The sequence below is a fragment of the Taeniopygia guttata genome, chromosome 2 (assembly GCF_048771995.1).
Source record: "Taeniopygia guttata chromosome 2, bTaeGut7.mat, whole genome shotgun sequence".
Lineage (NCBI taxonomy): Eukaryota > Metazoa > Chordata > Aves > Passeriformes > Estrildidae > Taeniopygia > Taeniopygia guttata.
Window position 1 is genome coordinate 28,824,178 of NC_133026.1, and position 23,761 is coordinate 28,847,938.

The 23,761-nt window shown below is 34.3% G+C and overlaps 1 long non-coding RNA gene across 1 annotated transcript; it reads right to left on the bottom strand.

Moving 5' to 3' along the window:
* Window positions 1-2,161: 2,161 nt before the first annotated feature.
* On the bottom strand, window positions 2,162-16,712 carry LOC140682619 (uncharacterized). Its single transcript, XR_012054531.1, has 2 exons — window positions 16,330-16,712; window positions 2,162-2,492 (listed from the first exon to the last, which is right to left on the bottom strand). It is a non-coding gene; the product is annotated as an uncharacterized lncRNA (long non-coding RNA).
* Window positions 16,713-23,761: the final 7,049 nt, after the last annotated feature.

Genomic DNA, 23,761 nt, shown 5'->3' on the forward strand with positions numbered 1-23,761 from the left:
TTAAAAATGATCTGCTAGAAAGTTGAGTTTTAAGAAGAAAACAAAACAACTTTTGTCTAAAAACCAGCTTTTATCTAAAATGTGTTTGAACTGACCTCTAGACACATTAAATTTGCAGCATACAACTATAAAGAGACCATTCTGTGGCACACAGTTTGCAGCCTCAGGAAAAGAGAAACAAACATATTTGACAAAGAAAAGGTATAAGGAAGGTGCCAAGGATAGAAAATAAGCAGGTACAAACAGGGCAATAAGCAATTTTCACAGCACATGCCTATTTTTCTGCTAGTACATAACACAATTACTTCAAAATTACTATTACAGTGGAAAAGAAAAGGTCCTTTGAAGCTCTGCCTAAGCCTTCTTTTAGTCGTCCTGTAGCCATCCTCTCTTCAAAGGGGTTTTCCTCAGGGGTTTGGCTAAACAGTGCAAATACTTTGGTGCGGTTTATTCTACCTGATGGAGTTTATACAGATAACTACAAATAAGATTCTAGCAGCATTCTGAAGCACTGCTAATCCTCTAACTACAACCTCAAGTGTTCAAGTCCTTTAAATTCTGGCCCAGGAACAGAGACTCAAACTTGAACTGGACTAAATTACCTAAAGTGATATTTGGCATATCAAATGGCTGGATAGTCCTTCACCCACCGATTCTACTATCCTCCTTTTCAAAGCTCAAAATTAATTTCAATTTTTCTGTACGTCTATGAATTTTAGCTATAAAATGAGAACTAATTTTACCTATAAGAAACCTAACCCTAAAGCAAACTTCTATGGGTTATACAAAATAAATATATAAATATTTAAACTTCAACTGTATTCAAGACATCAGTAAAAGATGATTTAATAAATGTTCAAGATATACTAAGTATACTGAAGTATTTATTAAAGCAATATAGCCAGGAATTTAGTTTCAATTATTTTTAGTGCAATATTATAGATTTTTACACAGTGAAGTTTAAGTTAAACGGGTTATATATTTTTTTCTCTATATTTTAAAAGAAGAAAGAACAACTTGAATACTTCCCCTCCCCCCCCCCCAAAAAAAAAAAAAAAAAGCCAGTGTAAGCAGTAGTAAGGGGTGAAAAATCTCTTCCAACTCTGGTATGCAGGCAGAAAAGGACAGACAGTACCCACAGCACTTCTGCACTGCTCAGTTCATGTCAGTGGATCTTTTTAATCATGGTTAAACTACAGCAACAGGAAGAGACTTCTTACCCTGGTTTAGGAATATCTGGGAATATCAGTATCCAAAGGAGACACAGAGGGCCCTAGGCCATACTGCTTTGAATAATTCTTCTGTCCTAGAGAGGCAGGAAATTACAGGTAACTCTAGGTAATACAGAAATCTAGGATGCCTTAAATCCCAGCATCCTTGCCACTGCTTGCCTTCAGAAGTAACCTGAATCAGCCCAAACACCTCCTCTCCCTGAAAGAAGACCAAAACCTGGATTAGACAATTAGCAACCACTCCTTCCTCTTCCCTATAACCTTCCTAACTTATCTACCTACCCTGCAAAAATACCTTCCCTGACTCCTCCACAAATGCTCCTCAGCTGGCACCAGAACATCTCCTTTTACAGCAGCTGCTTCCTGGACTCTTCATCACAGCAGGAGATCATTAAGCTCTTCATTAATCCTGCTACCCTATCTTTCTCAGAGAGTCCAATGGCTTAGGAACACAATATACAGCTTTTTCAGATCAAGCTTAATTTCTCATGGGTTCATAGCAAAGTTAATTTACACTTTCATGAGAGTGATTTATGTTTCATCTCCTAAATAAATGCTTTGTGAGACTGCAAAATAATTCTTTCAATTGTTGAAGGATTAGACTTTGTTTCCGTTTTCTTAGAGGATGTGCAGCCAGATAACCTATGAAATGTAAATAGATTTTCTGACCTTAAATGCTGTTAAAGGGATTTACATATTTCTGTGTAATTAAAGAAAACATTTATGCAATGGAAAAAAATTCTGAATTTGAAAAAAAATATGTTTAAAATTATTTGCAAGTACATGACATGAAAAGATGTGAATTGTTTAGTATAACTTAAAACAAATAGTAATTCCCTGACATGAATGACAGTGAGCTAAGCAACAAAATGACACATAGATATACCTTACATCAAAAGTAGTTTGTCTTCTAGAAATTCAGTTTCGCATCCTTGAAACCTTTACCTTTAATTTTATGGTTGCTGCCATACATACAATAAAGTTTTGATGATAGATTATCCAATTACAATTTGTAATGGTACAAATACATTAACAATCAGAGCATTAAGCTGGGGTTTTCTGTAGCTGTAAATTGCTTTACCATGGCCTATTTTTTATATTTCTTTTCACATAATCACCTCAGAGAAATGTACTGATCAACTGCTAACCTCTTATCACTTCTGATATAACATTCTGGAAGTAATCACAAATCTTTGTGATCCATCTTTCTTCAGCATTCCTCTTCACATGTTCATGTCATTTTTCTTCCTCTGAAGTACTCTAAGGAGACATGAAATCATGAAACATACAAAAGCAATTGTTATTCATAAACATGCATTAGCTAATTAATTCCAGATAGTTCATGATTATTCATCAAGAAATCATGAACTGAAGTGAAATGAATTATCCACAATTGGTTTATGTCTTCAGCATCTTGCATCAATTATTACAGTGTTGATTCCTTTCGAGTCACTCTGGTTAGTCTCTGTCATGGTTAACAAGGATGGCATGCAGTTACACAAATCACAGAGTTCCAGAGAGTGAGATGCCAAAAGAATAACCTTTAGTTGCTTATTTTATCCTTAATCACTTAAATATCATTATTTATAAGCCGAAAATTCACCTGTATGAGAATGGGTGGAACTACTTCCCATTCTAAAATTAAAACAAGTAAAAAACATACAAATATAGTAGGAAATTATAGTTTTTAGTTCTGCCTCTCTTTCTTAAAGAAGAATTAAAATTATGTTTAAGGGTTTTCTTTACAAGCATCTAAGTAAAAAATACACATGCCTAAATATAGCTGTATTTTTCTTTCTGAAAACTACAGTTCACCAGTTGATGTCTTGTATTTACATGGAATATAAAGGAGAAAATTGAATAAAATATAAATGGAATAAAGTATAATTTTTTTCTAATTACATTAAAACTCAACTAGTCTACTGTTTGGTTTGGGGATTTTGTTTTTGTTTGTTTGTTTGTTTGTTCTTTTTTTTTCTCCACAAAATATGTCCATTATAATTTACTTTTTATGTACTTACAGAAAAGCAGGTGGATTATACAAGGAAATAGAATCCCATATGCACTATAAAGACACACCTTTAACAGTGTGACCAGAGTTAAAAGAAAAGAAAAATACCTCAGGTTATTAGGTCACTTTTTTGTTTTAAATATATAATAAATATCTTTTCTGATAAAAGTTTGGGTACAGTGGTGAAATCTATGTATCAAAAATTGTGAATCTATTTTCTCAGTTTTATATTACTAATAAGGTTCTATTCAATACAGTGATCAGTCCCTTCCACACATAGAGCAAAAATAGCCTTTTCTTGTATCCCTATTTTCACTTATTTACCTTATTAATGTATACCAAACTAGCAGTAGCTAAAATCCTCTTTTATGACTCTAAATATCCTCAGGTTAAAATTTCCTAGAAATTATTCTTTTTTTCCTGACAAAGTTTCATTTTTTTCCTGACTATACTGTGTTATTGTTCCTTGTAATTTTAAAGAATTCTAACAAAATATTTTCTTTTCTCCTTTAGGAGCTGCAGTTGTCTTGTCTGGGCACTACTTGAAAATATTTTATTTTCCATGTTTAAAGCAAAGTCTGGATAGAGTCCTTTCTTGGTTAGAGTAGTTTTTTAATCTTATATAACTTAAAGCACTTAAAGGCTTCCAAGGCAGAACATCTCACCATGTACTAAGTGTCAAGGAATCCCTGTGAGTTGAATCCCTGCTGTCTGAATTGTTGCCTTTTCTAGATGGCTTATTGAAGCAAAGGTGGGTGTGAAGCACTGCTGGGTACATGCTGCTTTTCACTGGCAGGAAAACCAGAGTGGAATGGAAAATACACCAGGGCATGTTCTGTATTTGCAATACCAGGGGATCAGGACTCTAATGTACATCATGGAAGGCATGCTTGAGAAAGCACTTAAGAGAAACCTCTCCTGTGCTTCTTGTAGACACAACTAGTACATTTAAGATTAGAAATATATATATTGGATCTTTCCAGGGATTCAGCAAAGCACATTCTGACATGGAGTTTTCATGGAATTGCTATGCAATAAGAGATAATATTTGTTCTCAGATAAATGACAAAGTTATAAAAATACTTGCAATTGCTACAACCATTACCAGAGAATTAATAGTCACTAAATGTCAATAGCATTAGAGAGCAGGGGCTTGGGCATGCAACACATTTTGATTATTGAAAAAGACATGGAAAGAGTTCCTATAGACATGCCCAAGTTAAAGCAAAAGCAAGGTAATTTGGCTTGTTATAAATACCTTGCACCAAAGGGCGAACTAAACAAAATTACTTTGCTGTGGACTAAGGTTTCTTGTTTATTGCTCCACAATCTGTTTTTCTATCAGCCTTTAAAGATATCTACAAGTTTGCCTCTGTTATAAATTCACAACTCCAATTGTTCTTCCTTCTGTTATGAACCCCTAAACTTTTCCTCTGGCACCTTTTATAGTACTGAAATTTTAAAGAAAATGCGTGTGAAACTCATGTAAGGGGAACTGTGATTTTCTAACCAGACAAGTGAAGAGTGTTGCTATAGTACTTAAAAATAAGAATACATACAGAGGCAGGTGGCACAGATGATGCAAATCCTAAAATCAAGAATTCTGTGTCACCTAGATAAATTTTTTTACTATATAAATTACATACACACAAATAATCAACGAAGGATGAGCTAGAAGAAAGCATAGTTTAATCCTAAGTACCCAGTTTACACTTATTACATCAATAATTTAATTATAAAAAAAAATATATGTCTAAAAAATAGCCTTGCATTCTGTTGTCTTCATCTACACAGTTACAACTTGGTATTTTTATCATTTTTCACAATTCTATTCCACAGGTATTTTATTTATAATATCTGCGCTGCTTTAAGAATTCCACATGACTATTTCTTTAAATAAGAATATTCTAGGGGAAAATCGGAGATTGTTGCTTGGACTGTTCTAACACCTTTGTGTCACAGTGAAACCTCAATTTCAAATTGGGAGAGAGAAACTCTTCCAGACTGAAGGCAGAATCCTGACCTGCTGAGACAGGGAGTAGAATCTACATGTCTTCATGAAAAAAACCAAAGCAGGCTGCGTGTCATTGGAAATATGCCCTACCCAGAATGCTGCAAACAGACAAGGCCAGGAGACTAGGCAGAAATCCCAAAGGAGTATTCCATGCTTTCTGTGCATTCCATGTTTTCTGAAGCAATGCTTGGTGATAATAATCCTACACTTCTGTGACAATCTTGACTCTGATAGACGTACAGATAGAAAAAATATGTGCTGAATTGTGCACTTCTGACATAAGGAAAAATACATAGGTTATAAGGACAGGTTAAACCGAATCAGAAGCTATCCATATGCTAAAGAGGATCCCTTGATTTGCTTTAAATCTGAAATTTTCAGGCTTTCAAGTGTTTATAGTTTACTGATAGCTTAGTTTCTTACATATGCAAGTTCGGTTATGAAATATTAATTATATCATTTTGCTTATAATTCCTAGTAGTAAAGCAGGATCCCCTTAGATATTGTACATAGATATGAAAAACCCCTGCCCCAAAGATCCTACAGACCAACCATATGAGAAAACAGATGGGCAGAGACAGATGGGAGAAAAAAGTAATGAGACTTCTATGATGGATATAAGAAATATAATTAGGTTGATCATTTACCCATGCAATGTAAAAAGTACCATGAGTATGACACCACAGACAGGTTTTTCAGAGAAGTTCTGCATTACAGACCTTTTCTGTCTCCTGCTGTAACAAGGGCACTTGTGCCACTCAAAGCAGCACAGTTCAGGAGAAGTTAGTTGCTCAGTAGTTGCTTACTCATGTACACTTTGCTTAAGTGTCTCTTGGAAATTAGCCAGCTTCTGAGCCCTTTCACAGTGGGAAGATTAGGCAAAAATAGTATTTAAAGCTTTTCTTACAATTCCATTCTGTAAATGAAGCATCATCAGTTTGATAACATTCTGATGACCGTGCTTCCTAACAAGGGAAGGAGAGATAATAAAAGCATATTATTTACTTATAATTTTATAATAATAATAATAATAATAATAATAATAATAATAATAATAATAATAATAATAATAATAATAATAATTATTATTATTATTATTATTATTGTTGTTGTTGTTGTTGTTGTTGTTGTTGTTGTTATTGTTACTGTTATTGTTATTATTAGTTCATAAGTACTTGTCTCCTCCCCACATTGTTACTTTGGTAGAAGAAGACTGAAATTAGCTCCTGACTAAAAAAATTTACAGGTCTTTAGTTGTTCGCTTATATCTAGCTCTGTTTGCAAAATTTTGCTTTACTAGAAACTGAAGATCTAATGATTTTGTGGTGTCTTGAAGAAAATACATGAAGGATGGTTAGGTCCCCTTTGGTTTTGACAATGAATCAAACTCAATCTCCACAGAATAAACAATGATTAAGTTAAACAAGACAAAATACATCTCTTTTGTTTGTTTCATACTATATGCACAGGACATCTGCTCAGCTAGAAAAAGGACTGTATTTTTTTTAAGGTTAACAAAAATGCCATAAAGTACCCAAAATAATCTATTGTGTTTTATTGCAATCAGGAATACATTTTTCTTGTCAAACACAGACATCTGAGCCTGTAGTATGAATATGGTAAATTGAATAAATGGTTAAGTGTACTTTCTCTCTAGAATTCAGATGTCTCTTGCACCTTAAAACATATATGAAATGCTCACTGCTTCCCAGAAATGCTAAAACCAACACACACATGCAAAATAAATCAATAAATAATAAATGTCATTGATCATTCAATTAAAGAGGCATTTTGCAGTAAGCATCTTCATAATCTTGCACTAACGCTTGATATTTGAGGAAGAATAAAATTTTCTGATCCTTTAATTCTGAACATGGAGCAATTCACATTTAAATCAGAACTCTCTTAATTATGTTAATTTATGACTGAAATGCAAAGTAGGACTGACAGAAATTGTGTATCTGCCCATGTGCTGTTATGGGAGGCAACGTTAAAGCACTGCAGAGCACAAATTCACTCTGGAAAAAACAGGATAATGCACTGGAAAGACAAAGAGTCTTCAGATATACAATCAGATCATGTACAGTCACAACAGTTTTTGATGATCAGCAACTAACAATTCCCATGGAAAGGAATATTAGGAATAGGATAGTGATGCTGAAACTTTACATGTAACTACTTTTAGTTCAATCTCCTAGTATTCACAAAAGTACCTGAAATTCTTCATGTAAGTTACATGAGCCAGTGAATTTTTCTTTTTCATGCACAAAACCCTAGTTTTGCTTCTCTTTGCATCAACTAAGAAAAAAAGGATCAATTCACATCTGGCTGCACTGAATTAAATGTAAAGCTACTGGTGACTTCATTGTGAAGAGGTTTCACCTGAAAATGTATTTTCTTCTTTCTTTTTTTTTTCCTCCCAGAAGAGTTGTCAAGAGTCTGAGAATAAAAATAATCCATGTATTTGTGTGAAGGAGATAGAGCTAAGGTGGGGCAAATGGGGTAGCACCTTAACTGCAATAGCAACTGGAGAAAACATTCCTCTGGAAACATGCACTCCAGACACATTCAGTTTTTCTTCAGCTTCAGTTACAATTTCAGATTTGAACTACATAGGTACACAAAAGGCTTCTGACAGTTGTCATTAAAACTAATGTTCCTTTAGAATAGCCATAAATTACAGCCCAGCCAGATTTCCAGTCTATTTTTTTCCCAGCAATTTTCTCCATTTTCTTCCCATATTTTCCTTCTTTTCTTATCTTATCTGATGGTACCCACATGTGGGCTGATCAAATTCACTTTTGCTGTGATATCCCTCTCTACACCAAAATGCTTGGCTAGTCTGCAAACACCTTTAGATGTGTTGGCAAGGACAGCTTCATCAGGCAAGATAACTAGGAATCTGATGATTTCAACCTCATTGCAGGCTACTTTGTCCAGATTCAAACAGCATTGTTTATTATGCTTTTATAATTTTTTATGTTCTTCACAATTTTGCTTGTCACCCCTTAACCCATCCTTCTCATTGTCAGAGACAGAATCAAAACATAGTACTGCAGTTAGGTCCTCTGGAAACACTTGGTAAGTGAGTGACAGATAACCTCTGTGTGGGTTAAATTCTGGATAGTGAAAAAAAAAAGTAGTTATTTCCATTAAATCAACAAATAACCTTGGAAAAGAAAAAGGTGTGAGAACTTGGTCCTTAATAATATAGCAATTTTGCTGAGTTGCAGCTAACTTTATGTCTTTGTAGATAAGTAAATGTTCTGACAAGAAATTGGTAAGGCAAAATCCAGCATTTTTTTAAGATTTCTATAAAATGCTTCCAAATTATGTTTTGTGAAGAATGGAGGTAAACTCCACAATGTCTCTGCTTTCTCAGACACATTTTTTTCATGACATTTTCTACTTTCCCTGATGCTGTCAAATGTGTTGTGTGTCTGTTTTTAGAATGTCTCACAAGACTGTAAAATGATTAACACACAGCTTTTTGTGCTTCAAGCCTTGACTTTGATACTTAGGAAAATAGACATAACTCAGAACTGGCTACCATCTGGGCTACCTAACCTCAAAAAACTCTGTGTTTGGCAGCTTTTTTGTTTTAATTAAGAGTGTTGGAAGGCTAAATGGCAGGCAAAACAGAGCTTTTGTTTCTATAACGAGGACCTCTGAGACAGAACACTGCAATACAAAATGGACAATACAGTAACAAATTTTATTACTGCCACACGTCATGGCTTGATTCATGTCACAATTACACAGTGTACAATGCAATATAGTCCAATGGAGCACAAAGTGTCCACAAATTCTGAAATATTCTGCTCTCACAAAATATAAACTATAAATTTCCTTGCATTTTACAAGTATTTAAATCAGTAATATACAGAAACATTCAAAAAGAACCCTAAATTTATTACTGGTGTGATTTCAAGGATGACTTTTACTCTGGTTTCCAGTAAGGAATGGTGGAAATATATTTTTCAATAATACATGGCTTTCAAACATGCCATTGTTCTACATGTCCTTGTAGGCATATGAAAGGTAACAAGATTTTAATAATTGATTTTTACAGAGATCAATTTTATATCAGAATGTATTTTGAAATATTTGGAACCAGTTCCATTTATCATCTGATTTTACAGGAACTATCCAGCTGTGTTATGTAGGGCTCAAAAGGCTTCAAGTGCTTAATAAAAACTGAACAATTTCAAAGAAGTAGATCTTACAAATGTGTCATGTACCTAACCTTAAGCCTCTAAATGTTTCACATTCCGGATTGTTTGCTTCTAAAAACCTAAAAGAGAACATAAGGCCATCAAGATTTGCATCTAAAATACATAAACCATAAAATTAGGTTTGAAGGAAAAAGAAATGAGCTGTTGTTGATAGTGCTCATTGAAATAAGACAGTAAGGATCAAAAAGGGTATAAAACTGGCTTTTAGGCATCAAATCAGTAAAATATATTTCAAGAATTCAAATAATGACAGATTATAGAAAGAAAAATGTACATGAGTAATCTCAATCAGTCATGAACAGCTGAACTTGCTTGTAGGCTGGAAAAACCAGCACAAGCTTGTACTGTAGTCTCATTACCTGACTGAATTTGGGAAGGTCCCTGGGCTAAAAGGTTTGGTCTCTTTCTCAGAGTTTTAGAAGGAATTCTGAAGTAACTTACTGTAATTGCCAAGAGGAAACAAAAAAGATGAGCAGCAAGAAATCATTCTCAAGAGCGCTATATACCAGGTTCTTTGGACAACATATCCATTTCACTCTGGGGTTTTCTGAACATGGTCTCTCATCTGTTTCATCAATGTAAGCATGGTGACTGGTGTATATAACCAACATGCCCAAACTCAGTGAAAGTCTAATGTTTGCATATATCTTCACCTTTGCCACAGACCAAGAAGTTCTGATGAAGAGTTAACCTGTCTTAGAAAACAGATGGTAAAAAGGGCTAGGAAGAAAATTTAAAAGGACAGAAGTCCTTTTAAATCAAGCAAAGCATGCCACAAAGAGGTAGTGCTGACAGGTGATAGGAGTGAAGAGATATTGAGATTGGTGCTACTAAAAAAATAAAGGAGAAAAAAGTAGAACTAGCAGAACCTGGTACTTAGGCAGAGGAGTGTACTCTTCTTGTTCACTTTGTTTTCCTAGAATTTAATTACTCTGTTGCCATCTCTTGATTTTAGCTTCTGTCTTTTTTTCCTCCCATCTTTTTGCTTTTTCCTGTGCGTACCTCCCTCTTTTCAGTCTCCATTTACTTAACTCCTTTCCAAACACACATGGTTCCACCTCTTCTCACCTTTTCCTTGTTCAGGAGAGATAAAATATGTTTTCTAAAGGAAATTATAGACATTAAATGTCAATAAAGACGTTTAATTAGATTCACTGATTTGTGTTTAATAGTTACCCTTAAAAGCATTTGAGTTGAAAACTTAGACACTTTCATAAAGAATCAGTGTTTTGAATATAGAGAATACAAAGCACTGTCTGGCAGTATGTTTGACACAAAAAGATTTAAAAGGAAGGGAATGACATATTGTGATGGGAATATATTATTTATTTGAAGATTGCAGTCATAATATATTAATGAAAATAAGAATGACTGTTCTTAACCGTAATGATTACCATCCTCCCGGTTAACAATGTGCTCAGGCGCTGTCCAACAGCACCATGGACAGTGACAAACAAGCTCGTCTGCCAAAGTTCAGCTGTGGCCGCAGTTCATCACTTCAAGCCCTTGACAGGAGCCTGGATGACTCAAGACGTACTGAGCCTTTCACTTCTGTCATGGTCTATCCTCCAGAATTTAATATATGAAACTTTTGATTTGAACCAGAAGAGTATTTTAAATTTATTCTTGAATCAGGTTTACCTTCTGCTTGTAAAAATGCAGTATTTTTCTTCCTTCTCACACTAACTCTTGAAATCCTCTCGTAAATCTGTCTAGTTATCTTCAGCTCACATTAATATCCTATCTCCTGGTGAACCTAGGAAAACGTTCCTCAATGAGAATTACTTTGTTTTACAGAAACCTGAGCTTTCCTAACAGTTTTCAATCATGTAAAAGAGGTTTCTTAAAACAGCATCCTTTCACACCTTGACCAGCGATTCAATTGTGAAACAAGACTTCAGAATATATTTTAAAAGAAATCTTAGGAGATGGAAGAAATTTGTTTAAAATTAAATTTGTTTCAAAACCACAGAGGGATCTTGTGTGGAATGCTCAAAATGACATCAAAATGACATTCCAATCACATATCCAAACTGACATTTTATCTGTGCTATTTTTTTTTTGACACAAATGCAAAAGACCCTCTCCAATCTTTGACTCTGATACTCAGACTATTAGTTCTAAAGCTGCCAGTTCAGAATCTCACATCATAAAATGAAGCCATCCGAGTTTCATTCTATCAGTTCCATCTACATCATAAAAATAATGTTCAAGGTTCTTCTATCTTACCCTTGAAGAATTTTCAGGAAAGACTTATCTTACAGTTTATAAATTGAGTTAATATTATGACAAAAACTCATTACAGTGAAAATAATATTCTTATATTTAGCTCTTTAGGAATAAAAGCAACACTGACATACACAATATTGCTATGTTATCCAAAAGACTTGTGATTTTAAAATCACTGTGTCATCCCACAAAACGGCTAATGTTTTCTGTAATTCTTTTTTAATCTCACATTTCAGAATACAGGATAAGTCACTGAAGTGCTTTCCCCACATTACTTTGCAAGTATACTGCTGTTCACTGAAAGATTAAGTACAAGTAGAACATCAAGAGGAGCAATCAAGAGTTGATTTTGTATGCTTGCAGCTAGCTTGAAAACAAAAAGCCTTTAAACAATCATCAGTGATTTTCCTGTAGTTTCACTTACATAGCTTGCAAATGCAAATCAATATAGTGTATCTTCAATTATGCATATTTTACTCCAAAATTTGAGGCTTGTTATATTTGATTGTCTATAGATTTGTAGACTATTACTGCACATCTACAGAATTTATAATTGTTATATCTGTGCTTTGAATTTTTAGTGTTTACTTGTCAAATTAAACATTTAGATTTACCTGCAGTTCTATTTGTTAAGGATATGACCATAATCTTGGATATAACCACCTAAATCATGATTAAAAAACCAGAAGCCAACACACTTGTGCTGGTTAAAAACAGAGTGAATTCAGCATGAATTTGAGTTTATCTTCTCCCAGGAGAAAAGGGCATTCTTAATGCCTGTGAGTTTTCAGTAACATTAAGCCATCAATTTATGCATTTCCATAAGTGGAAATCACTTTTCCATTTCAATTTGAAAAGACTTAATTTTAAAGCTTAGTTTTAGATCTTAGTTTTCTAACATAGATTGAAAACAAGTGGGGAAAAAAACCCAACCAGAACAGATAATCAGATAGTCTTCTGATTTAATTGACCCAAACAAATTCCTGCCCTATTATTCATGTTTTAAGTTGTTTTCTGAGGGGTCCTTGTTTGTTTGTTTGACAAAAAGATGAACGTCCTTATGTAAAGAAGCACTTCTGTATCAGATCTGGTTTTTGCTTTTTTTTATTGCACCACATCAGACTCTTACAAATTCTTACTCACAGAATGAAAACACACTGACACATACTATTTCTGAAAACAGACTTCTGAGGATCTACTCTAAATCCACAGATGCTTAAGTGTTCCTGGACTATGTCTGAAAGCCTAAAACCTGCACTTATATTGTTCCCATTAGCAACTAGATACATGAAATACTATTTTGAGTTATTTCATGGAAACAAAAGCTCATATCCATAACCCATCTACTTTATCCATGGCATCCCTCTCTGGGACACTGTATCCCTATTTCAAATGTACTGCTGACTTTTTCTCAGGGAAATTCTGCAGAAAAAGAGGAAGTTTGCACTTTTGAGACTAGAGTGCGTGGGAGACAAACTGGTCATGTACAACAGCTGCAGCAAAGTTATTTGTGCTCTAAAATAGGCCAGATGAGCTTAGAAAAGAAATGTGCAAAGAAAAAAAGTGTTTGCTGAGGTGTTACTGCAGCAGTAAAACCACTATATATAGCTTGCATAGCCTGTGAATAAACACTCTTACAAAAAACTAAAAAAAAAACATTCACAGAAAATATCTGAGGATTTATTTTATCTTTTCTCAGGGAAACTGTGTTTCCCTATTTGCTATTATTGATCTTTTTATGAAACCTTGCATTTTTTGTTTACTGTAATTGAGAAAGTGAGTGAATCATGCTCTGAAACCATAAAGTTTCATATACTGTGAGTGGAAAATAATTAACTAATTAAAAATGGTTCATATAGTACCTCATGAGTCTTGTGCGTAATATGATGCCAAGTCATCACGTGCAGTGTTTAGCTCTTGAACTCCATTTGTCTCCATTTGTAAAAAAAGTGAGCCTTATGCCAGATTTCCAAATCATGCAGAAATTTGAGAGCCCAATCTTGTTTTTTCCCCAAATCCATTGTGGAACATTGCCCATTTTTGGCGTTATCCTCCCCATTTTTCTAAATTATGTTAAATAGCATTTCTAAATGTGGCTAAAACAGCACTGGAAGTTCTTGAAAAAATTTTTTACTAGCCCAAAGGATAGCAAGTTTCTTAACTATGGTAAGTTAAGAAACTCAGTAACTCCAAAAGGCTGCAATTCCAAAGTGGAAAGAAATGTGACAAACCCTATACTTATTGGCAGATCCAATTTTAGTACATGTCTTTCAAAGCTACCATAATGTCAGCCAAAAATGTCTCCCCTAAATTTTTTTCATCATGAGATGTTTCATTTCCAAATGAAGATCTGTTGTGTCTTTCCTGAAAGCCAGATATGTACAATATACAAGTTTAGTCATAGAGTGAGCTGAACAGGTTACATTTTTGTAAGCTTCATCTTAAAACATTAACAAGCTATCATTATATATATTATCTGAGGTGCAATTATCTTTTTATGACCTTTTCAGTGTATTCCTGTTATATCTTTTAATACAGAACAATTACTGTCGTTAATGGTTGCTGATGAAACAGGCAAGCCATGTTAGATTGCAAGTATCAATGCAAGGAGCCTTGTTACTTTAAGCACAGATCCAGATGATTCATTAAAAAGTTCTAATGAATAAAAAGGCAATAAGCATGAATTTTTATATAGAATGGTATAGTACTCAGGAAGCTACACTACTAATAATCCATGCTATCCTTAAATTCTCTGACTGCATGAATCATTTTACTCAGATCCATGCTATCCTTAAATTCTCTGACTGCATGAATCATTTTACTCAGAAACAGCGGGGGAAAACATTGCACTTCACTTTTGTGAAATGGCTCTATGGCAACTGAGCAGAGAAGTATTTGTGTTAATTCTTCTACTGAATTTACTATTGAGTAGCACAAGAGTTATTTCATCATTCTTTCAATGTTCTTAATCTCATTAGAATCGCCTAAGAAGGTGCACCATGGAACAATCTTAAAGTGAATTTGTTCTCCCTACACAGAACATACGTGAGATACATTCTTTTATCTTATAAAAGAAAACCAGTAATTTGAAGGTTAAACCAGCAGTATTCCCTCTGCTTAAGCAACTCAAAACAACAGCAATACAATTCTTACTGTGAATTCTGTATACACTCTGCTATTTTCAGATTCGAAGAGTTGCAGTACATTTTTTTGTGACAGCTTAGTTCACAGCATTATATTTTGCCACAGAAATTTAGGACCTGAGCCAAAATGGAGGTAGTGGAAACATTCCCATTGACGTCAGCGAGCCTTGGATAAGGCCCCAGACAGCTAAGGACTAGGATTGTCAACTTACAATTAATGTAATTAATGCATCTACACTGGCCCTGGAGCAGTCCAGGCATAAAATTCCTCTTTTGCTGTTAGAATTTAACATCTTTTAGGAGGAACTTTGAGAAAACACACATTAAAAAGGGAAGAAAGAAAAGGGGGGGGGGGGGGGCTGGAGGGGGGGGGGCAGGAGAAGAGAAAGGAGCAAAATATCTACAGGTTTTTGAAGATAAACCAGAAGCTTATACTCAAGCCTCTATACTCACTCAACAGTTAATTGTTGATCTCTAATATAACAGAATAATAATATTCAGCAATGCAATGCCAGTAGATACAAAGGTAGTTTCCATTCACAGTTCACGGCTTCTGCCTCCATGGGTCTAAAACCTTTCTCAATTAAACTAAGGTGTCTAAAAAAAAAAGGAGGAGTCTGAATCTAGAGACTGAATTACAGTGATAACAGTAAAAGAAGCATTTCAGTTTGTAAGGGAGTTGTTTCTGATATTTTAATGCTTACTACAAGTATTTTTGAGGGGTTGAAAAAGATAACTAATGCAGTGTGTCTTATAGAGGATCACTAGCTAATATTGCAGGCAACAGCTTCAGTAAAACTACCAAAGTGAACAGTCAAAACTTATAATGTTTCCTTATTGCTTTTATATTCTAAGCCTTTTTCTTTTTACATATTAACATGCTTGGGCTCTCTGCTTCATTATTTGAGCTTCCATTTATTTCTTTTTGTAATGTTTTATGTCACTTATGTTTAATTCTGTAAAAAAATGCACTTATTTTTCAGTTAATTAGCTATTATATCTTTGTGGGAAAGACACATTGTTTCAATGGGTTGCAACTCATAAGTACCTAGTACTCATACCAAGATCACAGTTACATGTCACAATAATGTTATGTATGATTAATGCTTAATGATTAGTTCATAGGTTCGTTTCAATGAAATTTTCCCAATATTAACATATTCTAGTACTTCCTCAGACACTTATCGAATTTAAAACCCCAAACTCATTAGTAAATATCAAAGACATAGGAAGGTTGATGTGATGAAAGCATTTAATCAGACATTCACATAAACAAGCTAATGAACATCTGAGTCATTTTTATGATTATAACAGAACATTTAGTTTGAACAAATAAATGTCTTTTGTACATTAATTACTCATTTCAAATAGAAGGTCATTTTATTTTACTGTGTTGCAAAGAAAATCATTATGGTAGTAATATCTATTTCAAAGAAATAGTTGGTTTTGTAAAGTCTTTACTTACCCTGTGGAGAGTAGCAACAGTTTCAGGAAATGTTTTAGGCTCCTGAAGAATCTGAGAAACATCTGCTTCAATGAAAATATTTTCCTTCTGAAATGCTGAACATTTAGCACTTACTCATAGGCATTTCATAGCTGCAAGAGAGAGGGGATGATAAAAATCCATCTTAACTTGGGAAACATAGTTCAACTTCTTGTTCTTGACTACAGAAAATTACAGTGCAAATGTAGAGAAAAAAGTGTATGTTGCAAAATGGGATAATGCTAGAATTAGGGTATTTAGGAGTACATCACTGTATACCCATTTCAGTAGTACAGAATATTATGTATGTCACTAAATTAATCCACAATGTCTTTGACAACATAATGAAGGAAATAGAGTCACTTTCCTCATTTCGTCTGTGGATGAATCAGCCAGCTAGCTTCCAACATTACAAGCAAAACCATTTGGAATTAATAACTTTTCTAAGAAAAGTGATTTCCTGAATATGGGTATAGTTCCAGCAAATTCAAAGTTAAGAAAAAAAAGAGGGAGGGAAAGGAAAAAAAATAAGCCAAGTAGGTAGGTGAGTTTAAAATAGTATTTTTTTTTTCATTTGAAATTTTCAAAAGAAAATATTTCAACTTAAGTATGTTTTTATTTCTAAACTGTTTAACTTCTGAAGTATGTTAGAAATTATCCAAATAAATGCAAATATTTCCACTCTATCTGAAAAAGATGCCCAGTTACAACTGTAATCTTTTCCTTCTTAATCATGCAACATTTCTGTACCAGCCACTGAACCAAACAGCTATTTGAAAAGATCTTCTCTTCAGTTGCTCTAGGGACTATTAGCTGGCAGTGGAATGATCATGCCCCCACTGTCTGAACTAGGCTGAAAGACCAAGGTAGGGACTGGTGGGATACAGACACATATAAAACAAAGAATCCTCTATCTGGTAAGGAAAATATCTGGATGCTTCTCTGAAGTGTTTATAATAGCACAAGTGAAGACAGAGAGTGTGTCCACTTTGTTGTCTTCATCCTTCTCATTGTCTCTCAGTTTTGTCTCCCTACAAAGCTGAAATCTGATTTTGCAATGTGAGAGGCACAATACCTTTCAAATATGATGGAAGAATTAAAAAAAAAACCAACACTGAAACAACAACAAAAAAAACCCCAAACCCATAGAATTTCTAGAAGTATGGTTATCAAGAACCAAGTGTGCTCTATTACTGTCTGATCCAGCTGAAAAACCAAAAGCTGCTGAAAAACCTCTATATGTGAGTTTATAAAAGCTTGAATATTTTATACACATTTAGGAAAAAAGCTGGAAGCTTTTCAAAAAGCTGGAATCCATGTAGAAAAGAGCAAAGCAGTTTTAAATATCTGTTTCTAAGGGACACAAACAATAAATTTTCCATGATGATGACTGCACTGACACCTTAGAGCAATTTAGAAAATTACTGCCTATTTAATTAGTTTGAAAGAAGTTTTTTTCTTTTTTTTTTTTTTTGCAATGTTGAATTCATCGTATGAAATATTATATATGTATATAACAAATGACTAAATGACTCACTAAAGAAAATGAGTGGTTCACCACTTCCAGGGAGAAATACAATAAAGTATTGTGTTGAGGAAAATGCATTAATACATAAACAATGTGATCTTAAGCTCCTTACAAAAAGGGCAGAAGAGAGAGAAAACTTCTGCATCTGGAAAATGGGAATACCAACAGCTCTCTTCCAACTAATATTACTGATTAGCCAGGAAAGAAAAGGGATCTCTTCTAACATACAAGAATTAGGAAACCTGAAAAATATATCCCCAAGCAGACACTGCACAGTATTTCTTAGCAATAATATGTATTCAACAATCTGGGACAGGATTTGTAAAGGTCCTGTTTCCCACCTGAAAAATGAATCTGGTGAAGAGAAACATGCTCAATCAAATGTATTGTTTTGGTCTACTAGCCATTGACTCAGCCCCTGTTCACCTGAATGCAACATCTGAGATATTAAATACCTCAGAAATATTCTATGTTGCATAGCCAGAGTGCAAATTCAGTAAAAGAAGAGTAATTAGCAAGTTTTTACAAACATGGGTCATGTCAATTTATTTAGAATCTTTGTCTTGCTTACATTACTTTTTTTCAAATAGAATTTTAACTTCCACCATTAAATAAAAATTTTTTAAAAAATGGGTCCTCCTAAACGTCTCAAGACCAAAATATCAGCTTATTTATAGATATTTTAACATATAGAATAGGCATTTTTCTGATTACTTTAGATGTCTTGAGTATATTTTTTGCTGGAGACATGACTGACTTCAGCATTTATTGTCTGATTTTACTGGTTTTCAGAGTGAAACTGCTGTTTAGCAGCTCTAGATTCCCTTAAAAAAGGGATACAGAAAAGATTTCCATAAAGCTACTTTAATTCCATTCACTCTCATTTCTAGATATTTCCCATAAAACTATCTGAAAGTGTCCCAGTGTCCTTGCATTCTGTTACTATTTTTAACAGATGAAATCATTATAAATCCTGGATGTTTAAACTGATCGGAACCCTGTAGTTAAGGTCAGCTGACAATAGAGGAAATCAATAAAAAACAAATGAAGAAGCCAAAGGATTTTGTCTAATTCGCTCATGTTTCCACAATATGTGACAGTATGATCTTGAAAATGCAAAACTCAAAACACTGTTATAAGTCTACTGTTGCAAATGGTTTATTATTTCTGGTGTTAAAAAAAAAAATATATTTTTTTTTTTAAATAACCGGCTCCATAGTAACTATAAAAAAACCAGGGTAGCTCTTAAGGATATTAGGCAGCATAAAACATATATATTTTCTTGAAAAAGAAGTTATTATATTGCATTTGATATTTTCATGCTCAGTGAAAGAGTGATATTGCGGTCACTTCTTCAGAATTAAATTAACTGAGCTCTGTGAACTGAATGCTACAGATGAGAGAATCTGACAATTACAAATATATGAAATGGGAGTATTCATTAAGAGACATAAGGATGTGAGTCCAGTACTCCAGGAGAAGAAACAATAGGAGTACATCACACCGCAGTCAATGACTTAGAACCTCTTTTGTGATATTGTGCTTTAGTTTCTTTAGCAAAGGGCACTAAAGCCCTGAGAGGCAATAAATTCTTATACACTTGGCAATTATGTGAGATTTTGCAGATTTAAAAAATTAGTATTATTATTTTTCATACATAAACTGGGGAAACCCACTTATATTGTCAAACTTTTGTTCTCTACTAAACAAACCCCTTTGTTCTCTACTAAACCTTAAATGCTTGAACTGGGTTTGTTGCCTTTTCTCCTTTGCTCTCCTGTATGACATTATGACATCACTGACTAAAAATTTGGACCCATCTGCAAAAGGACATTTAATAAAATTAAAATGAACTAATTGAAAGAGTAAACTGAGCTGCATCATCCAATTCTTACACTGCTGTTTATTTCACACAAAGGTTTACTTGACTAAAATAACTCAAAAACATGCTTCTGAAAAGGAATGTCCATTCAGATGTAATAGACTGCAATCTAACTTCACACCTTTGGCTAATTCTTCCTAATTTCCCCAGTGTCTCTGTTTGGAAGAATATCCTGGAGGCACACTAATCCTTGAATCAGCTACACAATCTTTGTAATGCAAAATTGGCTACATGCCTGGAACTTCTGGTCTCTGATTTTCTCTTTCATGCAGCATTTTTTCTTCTAATATTCCAGACAAGTAAAGTCCAGATGTTTTCTGCTGTTTAAGAAAGCAAACACAGGACACCCTTAGGCATTTAGTCCTTTACTTACCAAAGTCCCATTAAATTCAGTCTATTTCATTTGACAATCATAGGTACTGTTTGCCTTTGGATTGCTTTTCAAATAGTAATTATTCGTTAGTACTTTAGGGTTTGCATATCTTTAAATGGAATAGGGCACTGAATTACCCTATTCTCCATTACTGATTTGTATATCTAGAGCATGCACGGCTTGAAACAGTTAAACTGCTTACCCAGCTAGTCAAACTGACTAATTGTTCAACAAATACAGGTACAGATTTCTATTACAACAAATACTGGTCCAAGTAACTATTTTTTTCTAGAAGTTACTACTCCCTATAGTAATTTATCAATTGCATATTTCAAAGCAAGAAACTCTCAGAAAAAAATAATTGGTAAAAACTGACTTTAATACTTGTACAGCATTATATTCACTTCTTAACTCTCCTTCCCAGCCAGAGAATCTAAATTTTTTGAATAAATAATTTTATCTATGATTCCTAGTTATTTATAACCCAGCACCATATTTCTCAGTAAAAAACAGTAGCTTTTTTGATCCTACAGGGCATATTTATTAAACAGGATAAAAGAAATTCCACTACCAAGTATGCCAATGCCACCATTTCATGCATTCTTTCTCTCTACAGTTTTTTTCCTTGCCCATCTATGTATTAGCAAACACTTAGGGAAACTAGTATATTATCAAGATTTTTTTATCTGTCTCTAATGTAATTTTGTTTCCCCTCTTAATTACATTTGAACTACATCTTAATAATTGTTATACATCATATTGCAATGCAGTAAGGGAGCAATTTGGTGGCTTTCTGGATTAGGACAATAATCAGGAAGATGTATGCGCTGGTAATATCACCTGTGGTCCAGAGAGCTGGGCAAGACATGGTTCCCAAGACAGTGGGGAGCAATAGGTCTTCTTCCTTCCTCTCCTTCCTTCCTTCCTGACTGCCTTCTCATCGAAAACTCCGGATGGGTTCCCACTGTAAAGTATGCAATTACAGAGGGTGGAAGTGCCACACTCTGTCCCCAGCTCCACTCTGTCCTGCTGCCACAGAGCCCTGAGCAGCAGCCCTACCCCACCCCAAGCCTGCTGCCCTTGCAGGGCTCCCTCCAGGCTCCTTCATGCACAGTTCTGACACAGCACAGTCATCATAACTTTGCACTTCCTGGTACCATTTTAGACAACTCTGGGATTTCTGTCACTACTTTTCTGCCAGCATTCTAGCTTGATATAAGTATAAATGCCTGCACAGGAGAAAAGAAAAGATCCCTTGTTTCTAGGAAGTAAGAGACTTATACATTATTACCTTGGTGACATTACTTTTTATGTACTTATTTCACATATTCTGATACTTTCTCTCTGAGCAGAATACCAGAAAGCTATTATAGTGATTTTCATTGCCTAATGTCCCTTAATTTTTGGAGCAATTTTCTTAGTGCCTTGTTACCACAGTGTTTTATAACCACTGGTCATGCTGTAATTAGTTGAAAATTGAAGTAGGAATGAGCAAAGCAGAAAAAAAAAAAATCCTTTATAAATTTTTAGACTACATTTAGCCATCCTATTTCTGAAAATATTACTTCACAGCACAATTTTTAATTTTTACAATCAAATAACTGTGTTTCAGTCAGATCATTTGTGATTAAGTTCCACCAACATGAATCTCTGAAAATCCTCATGTTCCACAGAGTCCAGCTATCAAAAAGTCATTTGCATTAGCTTTAGATATTTGAATAATATTCCAGAAGCCTGAGAACAGTCATGTAAATATGTTCTCAAGAACATGCAAAGGAAACTGCCCCCAGTATAACTATTACTATTATATTGACAATACATTGAAACCAAGCAGATAAAAATTATTCAAAAGAAATACTGAGTTTCTCCTGGACTGAGAAAGATTATTGACAGCAAAAGGGGCTTCAAAGATCAGAAAAAATTTACAAAACCCAAAAGCTGAAACTTGAACTTCTCAACAGTTTAAACAAGAGGATAATTAAAATTTTTTAATTATATATTAAGCTTTTGAAATATTACCTTACCCTTACAAGGTGAGAATAATAGACTCTTTACATTATTTCTGTATTTGCTTTCATTTGCTTTCTTACCAACTTTTAACAATAATTGTAATAAGTGCATTTCTAATCACAACCAAATGTTACAGTCTAAACCACAAGATATGCAATTTCCTCTTTTGTATTAACAAAAGAACAAAATAGAAATTCCTATCAAACACACTAGATTCCCCTTGTTCTTTCATTCTATTCTGGTGTACCTAATAAAGTACTTTTTCCTTTCCTGTAGCATTACCATAGCAAATTATCTCTTGCAATTCCTTTGGTAATGCATGTGAAAATGTAATGTTCAGGACAGATGATGCTTTGGTGACCTTACAGCTGAAAGGGAGCAGATTCAGCTAAAGCCACATGGACCTGATTTCCTTAAAAAGAGATAAGGTTGGTATCAGGTCACTTTATGGAGAAGAAATAACTGGGAGGAATCTTTCACCTTCCAGGATTGTCTGTGTTATCCTGAGAGCAAATCAACCACTCAAAGAAATCTGAAGCTAGGCAGGCTTTAAAAGAAAATAAATGTAAATATCTCTTTCCCTTTTAACATTTTCCCCTCCCTTGTATCTCACCTTCATAAATTCTACTTGATGCTTCAAGACTGGAAACACATCCCATTCTCTAAGAGCACAGGTATGTCTTCTTTGAATGCAATTATTTCTGTTTGAGTAAAATTTTCTGAGTCACTGATCTTACCACAGAGGTATCCCCCTTCAGTGTAACCACTGGAACTGTAAGCTTATATCTCAAGCTCCCTAGGAAATAAAGAGTAACATGAAATAAATGCTAATAAAACCCCCAATATAAAAAAGAAAACTAAGATTTCTGATTTGATACATTCAAACATCAGCAAGTCAGTGTCAGGTGATTTTATCTATTCCTGCAGCAAAGGAACGGAAAGAGCATAAAAAACCTCAGTAAGACCCTGCATTGAAACAAAATTGGACAGCAGTCCACTATTTCTCAAGAGTTTAATTTTTTTCCCCATTTTCCCCCCTTTCTTACCACCCCATTTTTAAAGCCACCATCTGGGGTAGACATTTCTGTGAAATGTCTGTAGAAGATGAACACTGGGAATGTGTTGATGGAAAGCCATTGGGGAGTTTTACTGTCAATAAACAAACTGGAAAAGGGTGCTTTCTTTCTTTGGCCCTCCAGAGAAAGCAAAGGATCATTTGTACAAATTGGTTTAAAGCTGATGTGCTTTCCCCTTTTTCCTCACTGAGGATGAGGATGAAGTGATGTATGGCTTCCTCCTGAACATTCACAAACCTCAGCTGGGGATTTACAAGGATGGGTTCTGCCCACGTGTCTGCAGGCTTGCCTATGTCCATTTGGGCTTCAGAGCATAATTGCTCATTTTTACAGATGTTTTAAAGTCCAGTCAAAAAAATAAGTTTTGATTCTGTAATAATTTTAAGGTTAGTGTTGTTTTTGCAGCTGAATTTGTTTTGTTTATATGTCTCTTTAAAAGAAGATACCTTCTGCCTCTTCTAAGAAAACATCATTAGCTCACTGACACACCAATATATCACCAGCTAGGGAAGAAAGGATGAAATATGGCATTGCATGAGCAAGCC